We start from the raw sequence: 26,988 nt of genomic DNA on the forward strand, positions 1-26,988 counted from the left end.
AGTGCTTGGATTATAGGGTGCCTGGCTCATTTATTTTAATTTTTTGGCAGTACTGGGGTTTGAACCCAGGGCATTGCCTTTGGTATACAGGCATTTCAACCTTAGAGCCACACTTCCCACCTTGGCCCTTTTTCCATTATTTTTCTTATAGGTTCTCACTTCCCCCTTCTTTCTACCTATGTCTCCCAGGGAGCTGAGATTACAGAAATGAACTGTCATACTCAAAGGAGTCTAATTTTTAAAATCTTTTGAAGTATCCTGGTGAGAGAAGATTTTAGGATACGATTCTTTGTATTTTACACTAAGCTTGCTGATTAGCCTAGCTTCTTTTGCCTTCTGATTGTTTTCATTAATTTATCAGAGATAGCAGGAACGAATAACCAGATCCTACAATGGCTACAAGATCTTATACATCTGACCTTACCTCTGCTCTTTCTTCTCTACTTCTACCTGTAGTTAGCCTCTTTTGAGCTTGAATTATGTTCCAGATTGGCTTTTTCCACTTCTGTTAACACAGAGCTATAAATTAGGCATACAAGTTTTCCTTTGACTTCAGTAGCAATAACAAAAATCACTTTTCTTGCAAAGATTACTTGTGTCAATTTTTCCTTGTTGTGGCAATTTTTAGGATGTAATACCACTTAAGTGTTAATACCGTTCAGTGTGTCAGCAGCAGGGATTCCTTTGCTTTGATCGTTGTTCTAATTGTCTATCTTGGATTTGGAACATTTTGGTGTTCATATTGTTGAGTCTTGAAGTCTTCCCTGTGTTCTAGAATTTCCTTAATCTACACCTGAGGTTTAGTTTTTGTGAGGCTTGTTGATCATGGATGTGTAGCTGTAAGTCAGAAGGAGTGGTGGACTGGCTGTTGTTCACATTTAACCACTGCCCTTGTCCTGCCTTTGCAGGCATTGATTCTGACTCCCAGAGGCCATACATTTAGTGGGTATTCCTATGGGGGTTGTGCCACCGGGTTGCTGACCACCTCTTCTGTGGCCAATTCTGTGCTTGGACTTGGTGGCATGCTTGTTTTCCTAATTTCCCTTTGGAAACAGACAGTTTTGGCTCAAATAACTGTGAAGATTGTACCTGTGGGCTCAAAGGGGGTTTAGGGGAAGAGGTTATCCAAAACTCTGATGTCTGCAACAGTTGATGGGGTGTGGGAGGTTGTCTCTGACCTTTCTTTGCCTTCCAGAATGATGTTAGCCATGGAAGACTTGGGGGGGAAACACTACCATCTTTTCCAGCACGAGGACTTGGAACTTCATTTCTTAGACAGTGGAAGAACTTTTCCACTTCTGTTCCAGGTTCTCTACAGATGCAGTAGCAGCAGAGCAGGCAGGTGAACTGTGTATGCCCTGTGAGATATCTGGGTAGATACATGGGCATAGAGAGGCCTGGAAAGTCCTGAATAGCTCAGGTAAGCAGCCCAGAGGGATAGGCTGGTAAGGGTAATGTCTAGGGAGAAACTTGGGCCTAAGTAGGGCTTGTTCCCATACTATGTCATTGAGGCAGCTATCTGTCCTCCAGATCTCATCCTGGTATACTGACATATTTTGGGTGATTGTAGGAGGCCAAGGAATGCTGTAAACCATTGTTATAAAGGCTTCCTCACCCTGATGAGTGCTCTTTTCCTCATGAGTGCTCTTTTCCTGGTGAGTATGTGCTCTCCTCCTGGTGTATATGTTCTCCTAGTGAGTGCTCTCCTCCTGGTTGAGTGTTCACCATTTTACTCCCACTCGTGGACTAGTGGATGCTAATGACATTCTTGGAGAGCCTGGGAGGAGGAGCATCAGTGTGTCTTCCTCTTTTTTTTTTTAGAAACAAAGGACTTTATTGGTCACAGCAATAGCAGTGGCCCAAGAACCGCCATCTTCTTGTCCTGGTTCTCTGAGACCCAATTCACGCAGCAGGGTAACATGAAGACAGCTGAATGATCACTGCTCATGCAGTAAGTTGTATGGTGAGAACGGAACCTCAACTTTAGGAAACCTGAACACTTTATAATACAAAATAGTATGGGTGTTCTTTATCCAAAGAGAGACAGTATCTTCTATAGTGGTTCACAATACAAAAATATTTTAGAAGTTAGTTCAGGACTAAAGCAGTCCTTTTTTTTTTTTTTTTTTTTGCCTTTTGTGGCAAAACATGGACATTGAGAGCTATGTGAAGAACTGCCTCCTCAACAGATGTTTCAAATAATTTATTGAAAAAAACTAATAAATTCTGTGTATCATATATGATACTTTCCCATAAGAAAAATTTTAACTTGATTTTTGAAAATTTCACAGAACTGTAAACATTTTTATTTTTACTTTTTTTTTCTTTTGCCAGTTTTAGGGCTTGAACATTGGGCCTGGGCACTGTCTCTGAGCTCCTTTTGCTCACAGCTAGCACTTGAGCCACAGCACTACCTTCTGGCTTTTTCTATAATTAATTGGAGGTAAGAGTCTCACAAACTCCTCTGCCCTAATTGGGCTGGCTTTGAACCCTGATCCTCTGATCTCAGCTTCCTGAGTAGCTATTATTACAGGTGTGAGACACCGGTGCCCGGCAAAAGTTTGTATTTTTAAAAAGATGACAAAGCAGTGAAACTACCACAGTGTTATATGTGTTTTCTTCATTTTTCTACTTAGGAAAAAGGCTAAAAACATTTAATATATTTTCTCATGATTTTTCTGCTAAAAGGATATACAAAAGTGGATGAATCTATCTTTTCTTTGTTCAAAATATTTTAACATTAAAGTCTAATGACATGTTACAATACATATATTTGTATGATGTTCCTATTTCTATAACAGTTTCTCTACACTCTATGAACAGTGCATACATGATTCTGTGTAAATCCTTACAGTGTTTCATTGTTACAGAACTTGAGTTCAAGTCAAATAAGGGAAAGACTAGGTCTAAGTCAGTCCTCACCTGTTTTCACAGCCATACTGGAGCCTGACCAGGTGATGGTGCTGTCAGCCCAGCTTAGGAGGCCTAGAGGTAAGTCAAGCCACCCTTTGAATTGCAGATTCACCTTGTTGTTAGACAAAGATAGGATATGCAGATATACTGTGATTAAGCCCCTGGGAAATCCTGCCTCTCTTGGTGCCTTTTGTTTTATGTTGGGGCTTTGTCATGACTCAAGCATGAGGTTTTGGTCTTTAAAATTTGGTGTAAGCTCTAGTCTAGGCTGCTGGTCTATGAGACAGGAGTCTACCATGTAGACACCGGCCTTTAAATAAAGATTCCTGATTTAAGCTTTCAAAATGTTTCTTCTCTGGATTTGCATCTGAGATACCTTATAACACAAGTACATGTTAATGAACATGACCAAAGTCTTTGTTTAAAATATTATTATAGCACCAGTAGAATTTGACTAAATGTGAACCAAATTCATAATACATTCTCTAAAATCCTATTCAACAACTTGAAGTTTATTATGTTTGTATATCTCCTGCGTATGAGAGAAAATAGGTTAATTCTGTAGCAGGACACCACAAAAAAAAAAAGAAAGAAAGAAAGCATCATTTTTTTCCATATGTAACTAAACTATTGTGCTAATATATGTGCTATTGTGCTGTATATGTGCAGATAATTCAAAAGTATTGAAGAGAGAATAGCACCATAGAAACAACCCTAACATAAATAGTATAACAAAAAAAATTAAGTCTAATAATCTCTTTACATCTCTTTTCTTATTTGTTTCCTGGACCTAGCTCATTCACTTACATAAAATTATTTATGGAGCCCTATATTATAAATCAAATGTTTGTATAAACAAAAACCACATTAGATGTTTGGCAAGCAAAAATAAATTAATTTGATTAAATTACCATAGCTAAGATATGGAACCAACCCAGATGCCCCTCAGTAGATGAATGGATCAAGAAAATGTGGTTTATATATACACAATGGAATTCTATGCCTCCATCAGAAAGAATGATATTTCCCCATTTGTTAGGAAATGGAAAGGCTTGGAAAAAATTATATTAAGTGAAGTAAGCCAAGCCCAAAGAAACAAAGGTCCCATGGTTTCCCTTATTTGCAAAATCTAGTATATGTATGAGTCAAGAAGGACATGTCAGATAATGTGATGTTAGGAAAATGAACCCTTAGATAAGTATTTATATGTTTTTTTTTCTTTCATGCATTTGTTTCTAACTCATTTATAAGATTATTTCTTTGTAGCTTTGTATGTCCCTCCCCTACAGTACAACCCCTGCTTTCACTATATTTGATGTCGGTATAATTTGTGGAGGAGATGGGGAAAAACAAGTCGGTTAAGGATACAGGTAGACCCGATGCAACTATGAGAAGTACAAGTTGTCATGTCTAAAAGGAACTTTACAGCTTTGGTGTGGGGGGGGGGGAAGGGGGGGAGGGTTAGGATTGGGAGGGCAGGGGGAGGCTGGGAAGGGATGTGAAGGGTAAACAAAGGAGGAGGATGCAATGCTTGATAAGAAATGTACTCATTATTTTGCCCATGTAATTGTAACCCCTCTGTACAATATGTTCACAAAAAATTAAAATTAAAATTAATAAAAAAAGAAAAATGAACAAAGATTATATTCAGAGAACAACATTTCTTTATTTAAGTTGAGTGGAGGTTAAGTGTTATGTATACATATGTTAACTGTATTACTCTGTATTTGCTGATGCCCAAAAACTTTAATAATATAAAAACAAAACAAAACAAAAAAGCAGTCTGGAGATTCACATTGTGGATATTCACCAACATTAGACTTTCAACCAAGCAAGGAGAGACATAAGAATCATGAAGCTCTTCTCAACATGATTTCCTCCTTCAAAACTAACTCCATTATCCTGGGTATCTAAGCACATTCACTTTATTCTGAACAATAAATGGGGTTTGTCTTTTCTGTGGAGTGAAATGTGTGGAACAGCCTTGGCTGAAATATTGAGAATTATTTCTACTATAACCCGATTTTGTCTTCAGAAATAGAGCAATATCCAGTGATTGCATTGTTCGGGGTTATTTTTAAATTGATTAAAGCTTCCACTAATTATGTCACACACACACACACACACACACACACAAAAACATTTAGTGCCAGGTGCCAATGGCTAATGCTTATAACCCTACTCTGGAGGCTGAGATCTAAGGATCATTGTTCAAAGCCAGCCTGGGCAGGAACATCTTTGAGACATGTACCTCTAAATAACCAGCAAAAAGCTGGAAGTAAAGCTGTGGCTCAAGTGGTAGAGCCTTGAGTGAAAAACTAATAGATTGCACCAAAGCCCTGAATTCAACCTCAAGTACAGAATGAAAGAAAGAAAGAAAGAAAGAAAGAAAGAAAGAAAGAAAGAAAGAAAGAAAGGAAGGAAGGAAGGAAGGAAGGAAGGAAGGAAGGAAGGAAGGAAGGAAGGAGGAAGGAAGGAAGGAAGGAAGGAAGGAAGGAAGGAAGGAAGGAAGGAAGGAAGGAAGGAAGGAAGGAAGGAAGGAAGGAAGGAAAGAAGATTTACTGAACAGCTGATATGTGTATAGATGGATGTTGACAGAATGGACCACATGTTCACGAACTTGTGGTAAAGGGATGCAGAACAGGCAAGTGGCCTGTACACAACAACTAAGCAATGGAACTCTCATTAGAGCCCAGGAGAGGGACTGTGTGGGACCAAAGCCAGTCTCCACCCAACGCTGTGAGGGCCAAGACTGCATGACTGTGTGGGAGGCAGGAGTCTGGTCTGAGTGCTCAGTCAAGTGTGGCAAAGGTGTTCGTCATCGGACAGTGAGATGTACAAACCCAAGAAAGAAATTTGTCCTCTCCACCAGACCGAGGGAGGCTGAAGATTGTGAGGATTATTCAAAATGCTATGTGTGGCAGATGGGTGACTGGTCTAAGTGCTCAATTACCTGTGGCAAAGGAATGCAGTGTCGTGTTATCCAGTGCATGCATAAGATCACAGGAAGACATGGAAATGAATGTTTCTCTTCAGAAAAACCTGCAGCATATAGGCCATGCCACCTTCAGCCCTGCAACGAGAAGATCAATGTAAATACCATAATTTCACCTAGACTTGCTGCTCTGACTTTCAAGTGCCCAGGAGATCAATGGCCTGTTTACTGCTGAGTGATCTGAGAAAAGAACCTGTGTCAAGACATGAGGTGGTATCAGCGATGCTGTGACCTGTGCAGGGATTTCTATGCCCAAAAGCTTCAGCAGAAGAATTGACCTCTAGGAAGCTGGACAATCACTCCCTCTCTTTGCAATTACATTATTTATAAACACCCCACTAGCATATTCTTCCTCTTTCACGAGGAAGCTATGTTGTAAGCACAGTGAGAAAACTGGGCCAAGAAGCGGGACTGGGCATTTCACCACATGAGCCTGCGGGGGCCATTTGTGTACTGTGCAGTGATTCCAACTACAGGTTGGCCCTGATTTGAGTTCTGTTTAAGTTCAAGTTCTTGGGAATGCTTACAAAGTGGGCAGGTCTCCTGGAGGAGTCCAGATTCTAGGGATGGGGGTGGGGTGGGTGGGCTCAATCCCAGTTGAGACTAGGTCATTGGGACTGAAAGAGGGGTGGGGTACTGTGCTGTCCTGGGTACCACTGCACTGACTGCTGTACCAGACCTCTCCCTGGCTTTGCCTTCAGCTCCTCTTCTTATCACCTTCCCTTTCATATCTGGAGCCATTCTGCAGTGGTGTCCTAAAGCAGATGAGGAACAGAGGAGGTTTCTTTGCACTGCCTGCTTAGTGATGGAGTGAATGTTCCTTAGAGTTCCGTATTTTATACTACCCTTCTCAACAAGCACTGTCTTCTGATGAGAGATCCTCTATATTTTTTTGGTGTTAAAACATTTCTATGAGTGATAGTTGATAGTTGTGTGATGACTTGTCACTGAACAAATTGGTAGCCTTTATCTTAAAAACGTCTTTAGTTGATGCAAATATCTGGGGATTAGTGGCCTAGCTGGTAGAGCCAGAGGATTCTGGAACCTGAATTGGACTGTGGTGTTCCTCGCTGCTCATTGCCAAGCATTCTGCAGGTTGGCACCAGAGACCTAGTGCAGTACCAGAGAGGGGCTGTCATGTCCACAGGTCGGTGCCTGGCTTTGGCTGTGTCGTGTTGGATGCCTGGCTTTGGCTGCACCATTCCCGGATGTTATTCTTTCTTTTCCCATGGAGCTCCCTGAGTGGCAGCAAGAACCAGAGGACAGAGCTGGTCTGGGGATGCTGAGCTCCAAGTGTGAATGGGTGTCTTGCCTTCTTCCTTTTGCCTTGTACTTCCTTCTTCCTTGTCCTTCTTTCTCATTTTAGACCCTTTGAGTTGGAAATGGATGCATATACTCTATCATTCTTTGGTGTGTGTAAAGAGAAAGAAAGTGCAATTTCTTTGGGATATAGTTGGTGCTCTAGAAAGATGGAGCAGGTGTGCCTGGGCTCCTGACACATCTGTCATCACTGTGGGGTAGGGTGTACCTTACTCTGTCAGAGGCTTGAACTTGCCATGGAGTGGCAGCTGAAGGTTGATGAAGGTTAAGGGTAAACTTAAGATCCCCTGGATAACAGTGAGGGAGGCTGAGATGTGTTGGATGTAGGAGGACTAAAGAAACAAAGATCATGCATAGGTGGTGGGATAGAGGAGATGTTGGCTGCTGGCCTTTAGAGGCCTCAACTCCAACCATTATATTGGTCTGGGGCTTCTGTGAATTGGCTTGTGAACTCTGGGGTGTTCAGCAACACCCCTAGCTTCTACCCACCATGTGTCAGCGACAGGCAAAGGTTACTGCTCCTCTGTGGCAAACAGAAGTGCCTCTAAAGAGTGCCCAGTGTCCTTTCTTATGGGGAATTGCTACTGTAGCCCAGTGGCTCTCCTAAGTCTTCTGGTAATGTCTCTAGGTGGTCCTGAATTAAGTGAGCAAGTGTGATAGAGTCCAAATTCTGTGAGTTTACCTTCCCAGGAGTGTATGTACCTGGGTGGCACTGAACGAACCCCAGAGTCCTTTCAAAAATTGTGGCCCTGGGTTAGGTGTATTGTTCAATTGATGCAGTGCAAGCCTAGCAAGCTTAATAGGCTGAGTTTTTAAAAATCTTAGTATTACCAAAAAACTGTGGTCCAGCTAAGTATGGTGATGCATACCTGTAATCTTCACATTTGGGACCGAGCAGGGTCTGTAAGATGCAGTCTGGACTTTGTAATAAGAGCTTGTCTTTTTTTCTTTATTGTCAGTCATGGGCCTGAACTCTGGGCCTGGGCACTGTCGCTCAGCTCTTCAACTCAAGGCTAGCACTCTACCACTTGAGTCATAGCACCACTTCTGGCTTTTTTCTGCTTATGTGTTGCTGAAGAATCAAACCCAGGGCCTCATGCATGCAAGGCAAGCACTTTACCACTGAGCCAACTTCCAAGCCCAGAGCTTATCTTTTTTTAAAAAAAAAAAAAAAAAAGCAAGAGGTGGTTTGGTGGGAGGGGAATGGAGAATGACTGGATGTAACTTCTTTTGCAGCTATGTTACCTTGACTCTCTTCAAGTCTGATTCATCCTCCATGGGGCTGCAGTCCTATGGGTGCTCTTATTAACCTTCATTGGTCTGGGTCTGGAGCATCTTGGATATGACATAAGGTCTTACTCTGAGTCAGACTTGAACATGTTTCCTAGTGAGAGAAAAGCCTCTTTTCTATGAAATGTACATTTATTACTTTCTGTCTATCTTGTGAGAATAGTTTTCTGGAAAATTTCCTTGTTGTCCTGGTGGCTTGGCCTTTATTGATTACATTTTGGTTATATTTTTGCCTGCTGCACTTGAAGAATCCTATTCAAAGCTCCTTGAATGTTTGTGAAACCCTGTTAATTCACATCCATTTGCATATTCTGTATCTGAACTCAGCCAGTGTGAGCACATGGGCAAGGCCTCTTGGCTTAGGGAATAAGATTGAGCAGCGCCTGCTATGTGTGCTTACTGGCCAAATTTTTGGTTGATGGCACACCTTTCTGCAGGAGTAAATTTTGTCTTGCTGAGTTCCTTTGGAGTTGATGTTCTTATTCCTAGAGGACAGCCCAATATCCAGAGCCATTTCTAACACTACTGACTCTAGGATAGCTTCAATGGGCAATTTTCATGAAGACTTTCAGGGAGAGAGCAGCAATACTGGGTTTGGCTGACCAGCAACCACTCTTGTTCTCCTGGAATCCAGGACCTGCCCTTTGCTCCCTTCCTTCTCTGTGGCTGACAGAGCCTCTGTCCGGTCCCTGTGGATCATGGAGTGAGAGCAGAGATTACAGTTCTGTCCCCTCCTCCCCAGCTTCTCCAAGCTCAATGGTGGATTGTGGCTCTTAGGTCTGTATGATGTGGCCATTGCAGGCCCAATATAAAGTGATTGTGTCTGCAAGTCAGTGAGTGTGTGTGTGTGTGTGTGTGTGTGTGTGTGTGTGTTTGTGTGTGTGTGTGTGTTGTGTGTGCATGTGCACAGACTAATACTGGTTCTTCAACTAAAGGCCTCTTGCTCTTGCTTAGCTTTGTTGCTCAAGGCTAGTGCTCTATTATTTGAGCCATACCTTCCCTTGACTTTATGCAAGTTGCAATGCTCAGATCTCAGCCTGCTGACTTCTCCATTTGTAGAGGTGGTTTTCCTGTCTCCTAGAGCTCACTGTCCCTGTCCTTTTTTCCATGCCTTGCACGGGACCTGAAGCAGAAGCCATGCCTGTTAGAAGGAGCAGGATGCAGTTGTCATGAGAAACATGAAGCCTGAGATACTGTGGCAGCACAGGGTGTATTGGAAGCTGAACCCACTCCAGTAGGAGAATGTTTGCCTGTGTCGAGGAGCTTGGTGTGGCTGTGCTGCTTTGGCAGGGGCAGAACCACTTCAAAAGTCAAGATATTTGGCTTGGTCATTGTCACCATCAGTTTTACATGGTATTTGTTTGGTCTGTGGTGAGGGGTCTATAGTTGTTGTCTTTTCAGAAGCTGCTGGTGAAGCTGTGGATAGGGGAGAGACTGGAATAGACCCTGAGGTTGGGCCTCAGATGGGTGGGCCTCAGCCCTTGTCTCCCCTCCCCTCAGGTGGGTGGGCTGCTGCCCTCGCCTCTGCCTTTTGGCAACCAGCATCCACCGTGGTTCTGCCCTGGCAGAGAGCCTCAGCACCTCATCTAGAGGTTTTTTCTCTCTCTGAATGAGGCAGGGGTTTTTGTTCCACACTGCCCAGGTTTCTTCTGACAGCGAGAGGGAAGTAGAGCTGAGGTATGCAATTTGTTCAAGTCTTACCACCTTTGTTGAAAACTCCCAGAGTGGTGAGCAGTGTCTGGCCTGTGCTGCTCAAGACTGTGTTTGCTGAGGAAGCTACCACTCTGGGAGACAGTCGTTCCTTTTAGCAATGAAAATCACTGTGGATAGAACTATGATTTAGGATGAAAGAATCTTATCACAGTGGAGATTCTTGACCTACGTTGGCCCCTGTAGCAGAATGTTGCTGATTGACAGCAGGTAGGTAGAGGGATGTACAGTGGGATGTAGGCTGGAACTGTTGGGTGGCTTGCCCCTAAGTGCTGGTGTTTTGATACAGCACAGGGCTGTTCTCATTACCCATCCTTTCTGCCTGCATTCACATCCTTTTGGGGGACACAGTTTATGTTCTCCAGCTTAAGTTCTGCATTCCCTTCTGCTGTGCTCTGCAGACAGGTCACCTCCAATCTTGACTACCCTGGTCTCAGCGAGGTGGAGGACTCACCATTCCAGATGAGCCCTTGAGCAGGGCCCAGGCCCAATGGGTTTGTCTGTGTTCAGGGTTATAGAACCCCGAGATTCCTGGTTCTCTTTCCTGCTGTTCTGGGAAATTGAGATTCTTATAGAGATGTGCAGTCTTTATTTATGGTGTTCACCACTGGCTCAGATATCTGCCTCTGCCCCATGGCAGAGCTTCCTTCAGTTCTCTGTCTCATAGCTATACCTCTTGATTTTCTTTTTGCCTTGAGAGCTCAGAGGATACAGTCTGGGCCAGCATTCCCTTTGAACTCCACCTGCAGAACAGGCTCGTGGAGGCTGTCCCAGCAGGCTGTTGCTGGAGGCTTCCTCTTCTTCTCTGTGAAAGTTAACTACTCACAGGTGTTCCTTCTGCTCCTGGGGCCACTCTGGTCTGGTGAGAAACCTCTGAGTCTTGTTTCCTGTTAGGAAGAGCACAGACCCTTTGTGCCCATCTGGACCAGCCATGTTGAATAAATGGCATGCTAGTGTGCCCAGTGTTTGCCACATGGCAATGTGCAGCAGGCAGTTTGAGCTGCCGCTCTGGCCAAAGTAACAGAGGCTTCCAAAACTAGCTGGAATTTCCACTTTCTTCTTGAGTCCTTTGCAACTATTTCTATGCCCAAGGGCCCTGTTATAAGCATAGCTGGTCCTTAGGTGGCCATGTGTAGCATCAAGTCTTATGTTCTCCCCTCAGTCCTGTTCTAGGCTCTGAGTGGAATTGCCTGTGTGTCCTCCAGGACTGAGCAGGAGAGAGGAGCTGGATTTTGTACTGCACTCTTGTCTTCATTAAGAAAAGGGTGTCTTTTATGTTCTGGTAACACCTCCCTGTAATCCCAGGAGACTGAGATATGTTTTTATGTTTTTATGATTGTGTTTTCAAGCAAATCAGGACAGAAAAGTCTTGGAAGCTCCGTCTCCAATGAACTATCAAATCTTTTGGTACTGGCATCAAAAACAAGACAAAGGTATCATCCTCAAATGGAGACTCCCAGGTGTCAAGACCCTCCCCAGGCGATGAGACCTCTCCCACTTGATCAGGTTCCCTCAGATGAGATGAGACTCCCCTCCTTGGATGGCTTCCCTGCTTCAGTGGCAGGGTGAACACAAGAGCACAGTATTGATTCTGCTGTGATGACCTGGCAGGATTACACCCTGTACTAAGGAAGTTTCTCCTGGTTGACTGGTCTTTCAGGGAGGCAGAAGGAGTAAATCTGAGGTGGTCCTTGTGTCCGGAAGCTCCTTGGGGAGAGGATTCTAGGTAGGGAAGATTCTCCTGTGCTTCACCTGTTGTACTGAAGCATTCCGGCTCACTGTAGGGAGCTAGTATCTTTGAAGCTTCTGTGCTGTGTGCTCATCTCCTTGTGTAACCTCACAATGTCATACTTGTTATAGGTCAGCCTTGAACTCAGTAGAATTGGGCTCCACTCCCATGTTATACTCTTCTCATGGTGGGGGCAGATCTACTAATTTTAGTCTCACCAGAATCACTTTGAACTTGAGGGAAGCCAGGACATGTGCATAGCATGTGTGAGGCCCTGAGTTCAAATCATGTGCTTCTTTCACAAGACCAAGAAGGGAAATGAAAAAGATTTCCACTTTTAGGTAGTGTACCTGAATTTACCAGCTACTTGGGACGCTGAGTCAGGATGACTGCTTGAGCCCATCTCTTCCCTGCCAGATGGGGTGATACAGTATTGAGTCCTAGGTACTCCCCAAAAAAACAAATCCCGTGGAGTTTGGAGAAAGAGCAGATTTTTCTTCTTCCTTTCCTTGGAGGTGGAAGGTTGGCAGTTTCGGGACACCTAATAGAATCTTCTTGCAAGGAGAAGCCTGTGCTAATGAGATTGAGCATGGTTCTGGGACTGGGTGGAAGGAGTAGAAGCAGGGAAAAGTTGGTCCCTCTGCTCTGGCTTGTGTCCCTGCAAGAAAACTTACACATTAGCAGGTTTGCAAGTCACGCACAGGTATGAGTGACTGCTAGTTCAGGTACCCACTCCTAAAGCCACCTCAGAGAAGCTTCATGAGGGGCCTGGGAATGTGGCCTTGTGATGTGTTTGTGTGTCTTTGTGTGTGTGTGTGTGTGTGTGTGTGTGTGTGTGTGTGTGTGTGTGTTTGTGTGCGTGCATACTTATGTGTGCCAGTACTATGTCTTGAACTCGGGGCCTGGGCAATCTCCCTTAGATTTGTTGCTCAAGGTTAGCACTCTATCACTTGAGCCACAGCTCCCCTTTTAGCTTTTGTGGTGGGAAATTGTGTATAGGAGTCTCACAGACTTTCTTTCCTGGGCTGGCTTTGAGCCATGATTCTTACATCTAGTCTCCTGAGTAGTTAGGATTACAGGTGTGGGCTTGCTGGCACCTGGCTCTCTTTCATTCTACTTATGTTTTTTTTTTTTTATTTTTAGTTGTCAAGGGTCACCATTCATTTTGAGTACAGCACCTCTTATTAGGTCTTTTTAGGTCTTTCCCTCATTTGGAGTAGTCTGCCCAGCATTGTGGGTTCTGAGGTATTACTACCAATAGGTGGTCCTGCTGCCTTTGTGATCTGGCTTTGTTACTGTTGGTTGTGGGGCCTGAACTCTGTCCCTGAGCTCTTTTGCTCAAGAGCTACCATTTGAACTAAAACACCACTTCAGGTTTTGAGTGGTTATTTGGAGACACGAGTCTCACAGACTACTGGCCCAGGCTGGCATTGAATCCTCATCCTCAGATCTCAGTCTCCTGAGTAGCTAGTTAGGATTACAGGTTTCAGCCACCAGTTCCTGGCCAATGCAGCTTTCTTAGGAAGACTGTGATTGCCTCATACAAGCCTTCCTCAGCCTCATCTCTTTCCCACAAGGAATTTCTAGCTAAGTTCAGAGTCGGGCGGAACCCCGGATTTTTGGTTTTCATGGTGGCTTCATCATGTAGGCATGAGCAGTGATGTGAGCCACTGATGATCAACTCTGCCTTGGCCTCTGTTTCTCCTGGTGAAAAGCCCCAGCCTTTTGATGCAGCCTTTTGCTGTCTGGGGTCCAGCCCCAATCTCAGGCTTCCATGAACTACCAACTGTCAGCCAGCTTAGCAAAACACAGCAAGTGTCATCACTAAGATCTCAAGGGTTGTAGCAGCTGATCACAGAACGGCTCTGCCTTATCATATCATAAGAATCTATGTTTATGTAGTGGATGTTCAAAGCTGCCAGCGTGACAGTTTATTAAACTATATCCTAGCTGGCTTTTTTAAATAGAAATGAACAAACCAATTTCTAAAGTTTCTATAGATGTGCATAGGATCTGGAATGGGCAGGATAATTTTGAAAAGGATCAAGTTAAAAAAAATGTTACAAAGTGCTTAGGACAATGAAAGTTTGGGACATTGACAGACAGGTAAATGAATAGAACAGAATGGAAAATTGAGAAGTAATTGAAGAATATAATGTTCATTGATTTTTTAAAAAATCAAAATGTCTTGATGAGAGAGATGGTTAATCCAAATCACAACTTGTGTGGAAGGAGATGAGCCTGAACTGTGGCCTCTACACCAAATATAACTCCACGTGACAAGTGGGACTATGGAGGGAAGCCAGAACTCTGAAAACTAATGTTTGACAAGAAAAACATACAGAACATGAATTAATTATACTTCGGAAAAAATAAGATGCATTGGACTTTATTTTGCTTTCAGAGAGCTAGCAAAAGGACAGACTATAGAGAACCTGTTGTCAATGTGTCTATATCTACATATTTATCTGCCTGAAGAAGTATACAAAAACCATATAATAATTTCTTTTTCCTAGTATTGAGGATTGAACTCAAGTCCTCAGCACTTTCTGAGGTCAGATTAGAAAAGGCAAAAGATGGGGCTCAGTGGTGGAGCACCTGCCTAGAGTGTACATGGTCTGGATTTTGAGCTCTAGCACTACCAATAAAGGACAAAAGCTTTTTTTTTAAACAGTTTCTATTTGAGATGTGGTATATGAATGTTAAATGAGGACACAAAAAGCTATAACAGCAGTATTCATTAGAGAAGTCACGTGTTAAGATCACAGGGTGCTCAACTGGGATGAGTGTCCCTCAAAGACTCATGGTGGTAGTGGAAGGGGTGAGATCATTGAGATGTAGGGGTTGGTGAAAGGATGTTACATTATTGGGGTGTGCCCATGTAGGGGATACTGAGGGTCACCTCTGTGTCTTTACCATCACCTTCTGGGAATTGAGCCATCTCACTTCTGCCAGGTTGTAATGTGTAGTAACAGGCCCCAGAGGAGAGGTGACAACTGACACAGACTGACACCATGAGTGAGTGATCATCTCTCTGTTGGCAGAGAATAATACAGAACATGCAGATTGCTGTTGAGCAATAGAAAATGGTACAGACAGTCACTCTGGAAATAGCTTTTTGTGCACGTAGAATGTAACATGGCTATTTTACTCCTAACTATTGTCCACACTACAGTGTGGCCTCATGAGGACTTGTTTGAAGATGTTTATAGGAGCTTTATTTGTAGTATCAGCCAAAGCGTGGAATACTCAGATGTGTGCCTGCAGGTGACAGGAAATGAGTGCATGGTACATCTACACTATGGGGTAACATACAGAGCAGTGAAAAGCAACTTGTGCTGAGTGGTCTAGCTTGAATTCAAAAGGGTTGTGATTCCATAAACCTGAAGTGTTATAAAAGGTCACACCAACCTAGAGTGACAGGAAATCAAAGTTCCTTGAGTCCATGCTGGGAATCTTCTGGGTTGTTGGTACTGTTGTCAGTAGAGGCATGAGGTACAGCTTTAAAACGGGCTTCATTGAAAAGTGTTTTATCAAGGGTGAAGTATACCTCCAAAAGAGACGTTACCCAGAAAGAACAGAAAGACCACTGCAGTGACTTGGTTTGATTTAGGGAGAGATAGGGTTAAGCCAGAATACTTGGGGGAGGAGCCCATCCCTTGAGTTGTCAAAGGCCTTGAGGAGCCTGAACCTCTTAGGCGTTTGAGATGTGCCCAACACTGTCAGCTGACCTGCATCTGGGTTTGCTCCTTGGCACCAGAGGCATCAAGGGAGAGCAAGAGGCAGTCATCGCTTGGAGAGGAAGCATTTAACTTCTGAGGTGGCAACACAATACTGTCTCACTGTAGAGATGGCTGAGGAAGATTAGCAATAAATTTTTGACATGTGCAAAGTCCTTTTCATTTCTGGGTACCAAATAGCCCTCCCAGAGTGAGGGAAGAGGATCAGGCTACCACCTTGGTTGTCAGTGCACTGCTGTTCATCTGCTTTTTAACTGACAGGAATTGTTTAAGAGTCTTTGTGGAAGACATTCAGATGTAAAGTTCTCTGTATTCCCATTTGCTCCCTCTGGCTTTTAGTTTTTGTTTTTTTTTTCCATCTTGCTAGCTGTTCAATTTTGGAGTATCACACCCCAGTCATCTTTTATACTAGACAAGTTTTGTAATGTTAATTTTAGTAGTAGTTTCATTTAAATCAGATTTTATGTATTTTTTGACTTATTAAAAATTGAAGTTAAGAGAGTCACTCACTGTGCTGTGGTATTTTCTGCAGTCTAGCTGCATTTCTGTAGATATTCCAGTAGGAGTTGCTACTAAGTCATCTACAAGTAATGGAAGCTTGGTGTTTTGGATGCTGAGACTTGAAATATACTTTGTCTTGCTTGTTTCATCCATTTAGTCAGTTCAGTTTCTTTTTGAATTTTTGTAAGCAAGCATTGGAATATCAATGTTGTCATGAGTACATTTAGGGTTGTGGCTGGCCAGGAAGTAACATTTCAAGTCTGTGTGGGCTTTCAAGTTTCTGTCACAGTAGTGCAGAGTGGAGATGAGGAGACTGTCTACCCTAAAACCAGGGCAGCTGGGTGCAAAACAGGACCATGGTTATGCCAGTGGGATAACCGTGTGGGAGTGAGTGGAAAGGGTTGTGTCTGTGGGTTGGGGATGCATACTATCTGGAATGTGGGAGGATCTGGATTTCATCCCCACTATTGGAAATAAACCACCTTGGGTTTTTCCAAAACAGATGAATCTGTTTGGCTCGAGGGCCAGAACATATCAGTAGAGTACAGGGCTGCCCATGTGGTTTAAGCTAGAGCAAAGCCTTGTTTTCTTTTTTTGCAGGTGTGATCCCCCTTTATCCTAGTGGGATGTACTTCTGACTGAGAAGAAAGCCAGCAGTGTGTCTGCTGCAGTTTGTGAGGAACCCCTGCTCTGGCTGGGGTCTCGATGCTAGGTGTTGAGATCTTCTCCAGGGAGAAACATTCCAAGGGCTCTGATCTAGTGCCTTCCATGCAGGCCAGCATCCAGCCATGGTGGACCATGGGGTGCAGAAGTGTGTGCCTCCACAGGGTTTCACAATGGGTTTTCTAATGCTTATTTAACAGTAATACTTCACCGATCAGTTGTTCCCTTAACTATGCACATTTGGAAATCTGTAAAAGCTACTTTATGATGCTTGCCAGATTCTCTTTTATTAAGACAGTAACACACAGCATTCTTCAAGGTCCTTTTGTGCTTCCCATCCATGGGAAGCATTTCTTGTGACCATGATGCAAGCGTCATCCAGGTTCCAGCAGCTCCTGCTGTGCAACAGAGGTGCCCAGTGTGGTGAGGTGAGTGGAGTTGGGTAGACGGTCCACCATGCAGGGTGTGAAAGTGCAGCGGACTCTGTCATCAATAGCATATACTCCTCTCCACTTTTATTATGGTCTACACAAGGGCCAAGAACCTTTTTCTCAGCCAAGGGCCATCTGGATTTTTATGACATTGTTCTGGGGCTTAACAGACAGCTGTGAGCATCCAGTGAAAAACATGTGTGCTGACCTGTCACATGTCAAGTGATTTTTGTGGCCCTTACATGACTGACTGAGTGTCCTTCAATTCTGGTCTCAAAGGAGGATTCTGGAGCAATAGTGGAAGGTTGAACACTGCTTGCCAGTGGGACTTGGGGTGTTTGCAGAATTGTAGATTGCTCCCCCCAGTGCTCTCTCTCCCACTTCCTGTATTAAGCTATTTGTTATTTCTAGTCTTCTTTCTCTCTGTTTTCCCTTCTTGTCTCTGGATTGCTTTCCTCTGTCCTCTCTCCACTATCCCTTAACCTCAAGTTCTTTTCCTTTCCCTTCTCAGGTAGGCAGAATTCTCCTGAGAGTTTGTGTGCAGGGGGAAGAAGAGCATCCTCATGGCTGGGTAGGTATAGGCTGCAGCTGATTGGAATTCCTGCTGTCTCCCAGTGTCATCTTTTCTCCCTGTTTAACTTTCTCTATCAGCTCTAATGTGGGAAAGCAGAGCAAGGGGAGTAAAAACTAGAGACATGCCTGGGAGAAATTCCGCTCGTCTGTTCCTGGTGAGGTTTGAGCCATCATGCACAGATTTTATTTAGTCCATTTAATATAGTGGCTGTGGAAGTTGGTAGCAGATGTCTTGAATCCTATTGAAGGAACTATAAATATGAGCTTGTGGCACCTTGATCTTATACATGGGCCCAATTTGATTTCAGTTTATTTAATTAAAACTTGACAATGCTGCTAGCTACACTGCAGTAGGTATAGGACACTTCTGACTTCAGCTTACAAAACTGCGACGGACCAGCTCTGCCTGAGCACTGGGACCAATGGGACAGGGATCTGGGGATAGGAGGGCAAGGAGTAGGCGAAGTGACAGACACAGACTCAAAAGAGTTGCATCTGAGTGTATCTTTATTGAGGAGAATTAACATTTTCATACAGTGTGTGATTGTGACATAGATTCTTTTTTTATTTAAGCAAGTAATCAATTTTTAGGAAAAGAAAAACATTGATGGATTACATAAAAATTGATTACTATCCCACCAACTATTTAAGCTAAATGGTGTGAAACAATGCGTCATCTAGTCAGCCTTTTTATGTTTAATAATGAACAAACCTAAGACAGGGCTGTACATATATTGCACTCTTTTTATTTTTTTCATATATTTTCAAGCCCCTTTGAAACCATCCTAAAAACCACGTTCAGGTTGAATCAGGCATTCTCCGTTTTCTATAATTTTAATCCCAATATTTGTTCACATAAATTTCTAATTATTATTTTAAACTGTCTTGTTGTTTTGATAATAAACATCATAATGGTCCAGATCTACTTAATCTTTGCATAAAATCTAATGAGTTCCAAAACACCCTTTTTCCTTTTACATTAATCCATCTATTTTCATCTTTGTAAACTCCTGTATAAGGCAATGGTTCATGGGTCAGCTCAGAAAATGTGATGTCACTAACTTTATATTTTGTGGGAAATCACCATCTATTCCCTATAATGTAAGCTGGACTAAAAGTAGTCATAACTGTTGGGGAATTTTTCTTTTCCTTTAATTATCAGGGGTCCCTTTTTCCAGAACTCTCTGTGCTTTTGGGATAACTCCTTCTGGCTTAGTTTAATTCATTAATTCTGTCTGTTGTAACATATCTAGAGATTTTAAATTTCTATATTTACTATGAATGAGCCACAAAACTGCTTGTGAAATTGTAGGAGTTCCTGGAGGCAGTGTCACATCAAATGATAGATTGATTGTGGCATTGCCCACATTTAATCTTTTGTCTTTATTATTCAGAGAAGCTGTCTCCATTGGATTGGAAAGAAACAACATGCTCTATTCGTGGATCAATAAAAAATAGCCAAAATGAGAATAAAGGCAATGAATGTATAGCCAAGAAGAATATAGTAAGAATAAAGGTAGAGGCTATAAAGGTGCAGCCAAGTGTATGGGAAACCTTGAACCAACACCCCCTTCCTGCAGGCATGCTTCCTTGAAGCTTATGCTTTATCTGGCATGATATCTCATGCAGATTCTGAAGGAGGTGGCATGGCACAAAACCTAGACCTTTCTACCTACACCTTCCTATTTCATGCAGCTCAGATAGCACTGTCTCTTCCTAGTGGAGATTTTGCTCATGAATATGGGTGCTTACTGATGTGTCCTGTGTAAAGAACTTGAGAAGATTGCAGTTAATAAAGCAAGGTACAGTACCTTGGAAGACCCAGAAACATTGAAGTGGGTTCAGAGTTAATTGGAAGAGAAGAGAACTGGAATGAACGCTGGAGTCAAGGTGGCTTCTACATGTGAGCTTTTAGTTGGACTGCAGCCCCAGTGTGAAATGGAAGACTTCTTTGCCTCCATTGGACCAAGAGACCCTTGTGGTCAGGTCAGCAGGAGGATCCTGGAGTGATTTGTTAATCCTGCCCTACAGGGGGAAGGGGGATTCTGCATATCCCCCATGGGAATGGGCAATTGGCACCACAGTCATGGGAGATCGATTGTAAAATGAGCCCATTTTATTTTATTCACATAAAATATTATAGGCTTGTTTAAAACTTAATTCTCATCCTGAGTATGCAAAATACAAATTCCAAAAAAATGTTCAATTTTTTTTACTTTGTACTTTGTAAATATACAAAATAGAAGTTTGGTTAAATTTATATTACATATTTATTAAGGTGAAGAACTATGTAACAAGTTAGCTCTGCTTAAGACATACTTAGGAATAAACGATTGTACAAATTATTGTGCCTTTGAAACCACATTGCATAACAGACTATCTCCGTAAAAATTGTTAAAGAAGTAAAGCAAGTATAACTTAGTCATACATATAGATCAGAAGACAAATATATAGTCCTTGTCAGGGCTGGGAAGGTGGCTCAGTGGTAGAGCGCTTGCCTTGCATTCCTGAGGCCCTGGGTTCGATTCCTCAGCACCACATAAGCAAAAAGAAAAAAGCTGGAAGTGGCACTGTGGCTCAAGTGGTAGAATGCAAGCCTTGAGCTGAAGAGCTGAGGGTCAGTGCCCCGAACCAGAGTTCAGGCCCCATGACCAGACACCCCCCCAAACATATATATATATATAGAGAGAGAGAGAGAGTCCTTGTCAAAGCATACAGCAGTTTGAGAACTTTGGCTTCCTCTTTTGTACCTTTAGAACCAAGACTCATCAAGCACCATCATTTAGGCTATTAGAACACATATTCTGTACTGAAATCTCTTCCTCTTCTTCTAACTAAATAATGGCTTTTAGAAGGCAAAGGGAATACAAGGTGTTCTTTATATTTATATTGCATCTGAGACAATCTGTGAGAAGCAGAGTGGGGGAGGGGTGTAGAGTGAGACTAACACCACCACAAGGCCACAAGAGGCAGGCCTCCTGGAGCAGAGCAGAGGCCAGGCCTGTGGAGAGGAAAGCCCTGTGGTATAGAGAGGCCTGCTGGAAAGAGAGAGAAACCTGCCACCTGGAGGCTGCAGCTGCTCTTAGTTCTGAGGTAGCCCAGGACAAGGCAGTTATAGACCAGCTAGTAAAACTCCTTTGTCACCTTTGGCCATGGATTTTCCCTCCTCTGAGATCATTACAAATTCAAGGGAATTCTGGTCTTCCCTCTCCCTCACCCCACCCCAACTGATGGATCTAATTTGCACCCCATTATCCACAGCTTCCAGTAATCCCCATGGTGGTGTCTTGTAAATCCAGGAATACTCAAGTTGATTTAGAATTGCAATGATAGCCGATACAATCTCAGACCCATCTGTTCAATTTTGTTTTTTTAATTTTGCCTTTGGATTCTTCCTTTCTCTTGATTATCCATTCACAAGAGATATTGGAAACTTTCCCATGGTTGTAGTGCTTTGCCAACATGAGCTCTCTCACATGGGAAGACAGTATGAAGGATTTTCTACTGGCAGTATGTGACTGTGTATCCACAGTCAGGGATTTAACAGTGTCTCTATGCATCAGGCCAGGGGACCCACCTGGACAAGGCTGTTTCTATGCATCAGGACAGGAGACTCATCTAGACAAGGCAATCTGTATGCATCAGGCAAGGGGGCCCACCTGGACAAGGCCGTCTCTGTGTGTCAGGCCAGGTGAGCCCACCTGGACAAGGCCGTCTCTGTGAGTCAAGCCAGGAGACTCACCTGGACAAGGCAGTCTCTATGTTTCAGGCCAGGGGACCTATCTGGATAAGACCCTCTCTATGGGTCAAGCCAGGAGACCAACCTGGACAAGGCTGTTGAACTTGTGGCACAGGAATGGCAGCACGACTAGTGTTGCCTGGTCAGTTCATCAGAATGGGCAAACTTCTACCCAAAGCCATCCCAGTCACAGTGGTAAGGTAAGGTGTCTCACCTGTATGGGTTCAGAAATGCACCTTGAGATGAGAGCTCCTTGGATAGATTTGGCTGCAGCCCATGTGCTCACACGCATGGGTGGCCTTTGTGTGGCCATGACCTTCTTACTTCCTTCGGCTTTGGCTCCTCTGGCAGGTAGGAACCAGGTCACCTGCTCAGGCAGGCAGGGTGGGTAGTTGGGCCCTCGATGGGCATGGGATATAGGGGCTAGCAGTAGAGTTGGGTGACAGTCCCTATTGACCAGCAATTCCTCATAACAGGCTAAGGTAGTCCTAATGGGGAGCTGTTGCCCCAAGGAGAATTCTTTTTTTTTTTCACTTTTCCGCAAACTTTGTTACAAACATAAAATTCTTTAAATATAGACTGTAAAACTCCATTTACAAAAGTCTGCTATTGTAAGGAGTGCACACTAGCAGGAAGGATTCTTAACTTTTTCTATGAGTTTTCTGTCAGTTTTGCTAGTTAGTGGTAAATACGGGACCCGCTGTTTTACAGGCCTGTCCGAAGCTTGTGGCTGTATTCACATTGCTCTTTTGAAGCAGCCCTGCATGTATCAAAATTGTTCAGAATCTGAGCTTCAACCTACAGGCAGTGAGATCAACAGCCCGTCTGGACTCTGCTTTTTGAACGGTTTTCAGGAAGTGTGATTTCTGGACGGGTACTGCACTTCACAGATTTGTTTGAATTGCCCATGCAGCTCTATGTTAAAGTGCATTCTTCTTTTCAAAAATAAGCAAGAGAAATAATCTTTTTACTTTTTAATTAACCAAGGTACTTAAAAAAATGAACTTTTTGGTCTCTCAGCAGATATTCTCAAATTGATCCTACTACTACAATTTCCATGTTCTATTTACAACATTTATAGGATTCTGGGTGGAGGGAACTTTATAAAATGAAAGGTGCAGCTTCACTTGAAGCAGAAATCAGCTCTACAAATTCATACATAGGCATACGCACTTGGCTTACAATGTATAAACTTGTTGGTATTTACAGAGATCAAAGACAACCCTCTCCAAAAAAAAAAAAAAAAAAGAACAAAAAACAACCTTTTAAAGTAATTGCCAACCTAAACTCTAATTGTACATTTAGATCAGGAAGCTGTCTCCTGCTATCAAGTTTTGGTTTTAATTGAAATAACTTTGTAGATTCTCTACTGGAAGGATATGAGTCCCCCGCTTTGGAGTGAAGAGACAAGTCTAACAAAGCTACCAATAGATAGAACTGTCTCTGAAGATTCCCACAGAACAAAAACATGCTATGTAGCACTGTATCAGAACAGGTGATCTTAACAAATGATTTTAGAAAGACATCTGTATGAAAGTCCAAAAGGAAAACAAAATGCTTAATAATATAGATATTCTAGGACTTCAGAAAAAAGTTCAGATACACTGATATAGTCTTGATACTGATACCACTGAAAAATAATTCAAATACTACTTGCCTCCTATTGGAATGTGCGAAACAATAGACTGTAAAAAATGTGTCTACACTAACTGAAAGTCAGTTTCTAGACTTTTTGTCCAATCTATAGGGTTTTAAGAATCCAAGTTTTTTTTCCCCCTAGGTAGAACTTTGGGTTTTGAACTCAAGGCCTTGTGTTTGCTTGGCAAATGCTCTACCACTTAAGCCACACGCCCAGTCCTATTATTGGTATTATTTTTTGCTTTATTTTTCAGATAGGATCTTTTGTTTATAGCCCAGGGCTGGCCTTGGGCCACGATCTCCTATCTCTGTCTCCAAAATACCTGGGATTACAGGCATGTTCCAAAATGCCCAGCTCCAGAGTGCTTTTTTACACAGAAGAGTGACATGGTAGAAGAAAAGGATTTATGCTTATTATCAATTTAAAACAAACCTCCAAATGTGTTTAGTGATAAAATCCTGTTCTTTCATTTTCTTTGAGTCTCTTGTACTTTTTTCTCCCAAGAAGAAATGTTAAAAGGGAAGAAACAATCCACTTGCCCTTCTATTTCCAAGCACATATTTTTCTGACCAGCCTGATCCAGCAACACAAGACAAACATTTTGCCTTTAAGAGATGGTCTCAGTGAGTCTTGAAAAAGTTAGCCATTGAAGAGTTGCTGGAGGTAGGAAAAAAGAACAAACTCATGCCTTCTGCAAAATGCTAGTGGCCACTTAGTGTATCTATCACTTTCTCTTCACAACTCTGGACCTTCATTTCCCTGTGTGCCCTCTCTTTTTTTGGGGGGGGGGTCCGGTCGTGGGGCCTGAACTCTGGGCCTGGGCACTGTCCCTCTGCTCTTCAGCTCAAGGCTAGAGCTCTACCACTTGAGCTACAGTGCCACTTCCGGCTTTTTTCTTTTTGCTTATGTGGTGCTGAGGAATCGAACCCAGGGCCTCGAGCATGCAAGGCAAGCGCTCTACCGCTGAGCCACCTTCCCAGCCCGACTGTGTGTCCTCTCTTATCTGTCAGTGGATAGCAGAAATAGCATGGGGAAAATAAAAATTGCTCCCGGATTCAAAAATCTATTAGAAAAGTTGAGTTAAAACTTTCACTATCATGCTAGCTTAGCTTCTAATAAAGTTGTGCTCTCCCTTTTACTAGTTTACTGTGGTAAAGCTAACAATATGGCATCTTCTCGTTTTAACATGGTTCTATCTGTCCCAATTGGAATGTCTAATTCCAAGAAGGCATGAGTTAGATTCTCAAATGAGAGTAAGACTGTGAACAGAAGTGGACAGCATATTCCATACTGCATTAGGAAATACAAAGGCATTCACAAAGGCCTTGCTTGATTCAGGGGGACACATCGCAATTAGAAATCCCCAAGACAAGAAATCTTTACAATGCTGATGCAATTTTATTTTTCCATTTTCTGAATTTAAGTTTCAGTACTGAAAAGTGGATTGCACATGTTCCAGTAATGAAACTAGGTTTTAAGAATAAGGTCTGAGGATGACTTACACAGTCAAGTCAGATATGGCAAGGGAAATTGCTACTCAAGAGTCCAGTTATCTCAAGAAACTTCTGAAGCTAATATTAAAAATGAATACTTTTTTTCTAAATTAAAGCAGAAAAAATGAGGCTGTAATTTGTCATTTCCACCTTGCATATGGAATTTCAAATGGGACATATGGACTTTTTTCTTATCTGTATTTTAAGGTAAACATGGTTCTTATTTTCTTTTTTCTTTTCTACAAACTATCTCCCCCCACCCTGCCCTACCCCCACCCTTACACCCATTATCCAGTATACTGAATGGGAATTGTAACTCTTTCAGAAGACAGCTAATTGATTTACAGTACTCTAAAAACAACCCTGAAAACTGATAATCTCATTCATTTACTGTAACTTCAGTGCTGTTATCGACAGAAAAGAAAAAGTTACCTTAAGGCTTAAGGGAAAGTAACTTATTAAATTGTGAATGCAGCATTTTTTACTCTTCCATCCATTGGAAACTAGCAAAATGTATTCTGAATCAACAATACAAACTTTCTAACGTTAGCAAACGTTTCTACTCTCCTGACATAAAGTTAGAATAATATTCATAAACAGAATATCTAGGGGAGCCTGAGAAACCATGATCCACATCACACAAAGATCCTATGCATTTCATGATCAAAAAGTGCTTTATCTTTGAGAAATATGTCAGGGATAAAATGGAAATATACAATGCAAAAAACACTTGACACTTTTTCACAATTGTGGAAAAGGAGCAAAAAGGTCTGCTCTCTGAACAGGCCTTACTTATGCACAAGACTTTTAAGGTGTCCTAAATTAATATTGATTTAAAGAATTCATAATAGTGGGGATTTCACTCCACTATATTTAAAAAATAAACAGAGATTGAACATCAAAGCTGTCAACTTTGTTATTCATCAGAGCAATTCTGATACTTAGAAAACTCAATTGAATTAGCTCCAGGATCAAAACATTAACTTTCCCCAATCAAAAAGGATACAATCAAAAACATACCTAGAGTGTTATAGAACAACTCTCAGCAAACAAGTCATTTTCATATATGCAAGAAGTCACTTCTTTCCTCTCCCTTCTCACTGATCAAGGCCACACGATTTTCAAATGAATATCTACTGAGAGATCAGTTGTGCATTGGACAAAGTACATAATTGGGTTAAAAATGAAAACAAAATTTTCAGTGAAGAATACTTATGTGCATGGCTTACACACTCCAGCTTCTTAATTTTATCCACCTCAAGAGCAAGGTAGATGCACAGTCACCTTGTGTAGATTACATTCTACTTCCCTGTAAAGCCAGTCAAGGTCATATTTAAGCATCTTCAGCAACAACAGTGCCTGAAGTGTGCAGCCATTTACAGACCACTCAATATGAGGGCATTATTATAACCAGCCTCTTTTGCCCACAACCCTGCATTTTCAGATAAGACAAGATAATTGTTTTGTTTTGAGAAAACCGAAGCTTGAATCTCTTAAAAGACCTGCAATTTACTGCAAAGTGACCCAGAGGTAACAAAGGAAGCAGGAGGTTAATGGCTGCCTGCACCAAAAGTCTCTCAATCATTCTGTAGTAAATAATTATGGAAAGTGACATGACAAGTAGCCATGTGTGTACCACAGCTACAGCCAGTTGTACCACCTATATGCCTCCAACAGTTCCATAGGGTATTTGGGGGTTTTTGGTTTACTTTTCAGTTTGATTTTTGGTGCTATACAGACTGACATTTTGTTTGGTGCAGCATATGCACTGAAAGATCTGCTCACCAGATTTACCATTTCACTTGCTGAAATGATGAGAAGGGACAATAGAAACCTAAAGAGTTACATCTCTTCACAGAGACCGACTCTTTTGACTGTTTGAAAAAAAAAGGCTTATCTCTGTAGCTAGTTTGAAATAAAACTCAATTTTTTGAAAAGGAGTCTTAGTTCCCTACTTCTAAGGAATTTAACTATTTTCATTAGCTGGGATGTTTGCCAAATTTTAAAAACAACTTCTAAAGCGTTTGTAGTAAGCAGCTAAAAACAAAACAAAAAAGTTAGTTGCTTCCCAGAGTTTGTATAATGCCATTATCTAACTGGAACAAAGACTATTTCCTTTAATAAGCTAGTATTAATGAATGAATCTCCATGCTCTGCAGATTTCTATTGTGCCTAGTCACAGGAATGAGGATCAGTGAAATGCTACAATTAATCTACATCCTTCTGCAATCTTCCTACAGTGGAAGAGAGGC

Source organism: Dipodomys spectabilis, unplaced genomic scaffold (assembly GCF_019054845.1).
Source record: "Dipodomys spectabilis isolate Male_0828 unplaced genomic scaffold, ASM1905484v1 ptg000211l, whole genome shotgun sequence".
Classification (NCBI taxonomy): Eukaryota; Metazoa; Chordata; class Mammalia; order Rodentia; family Heteromyidae; genus Dipodomys; species Dipodomys spectabilis.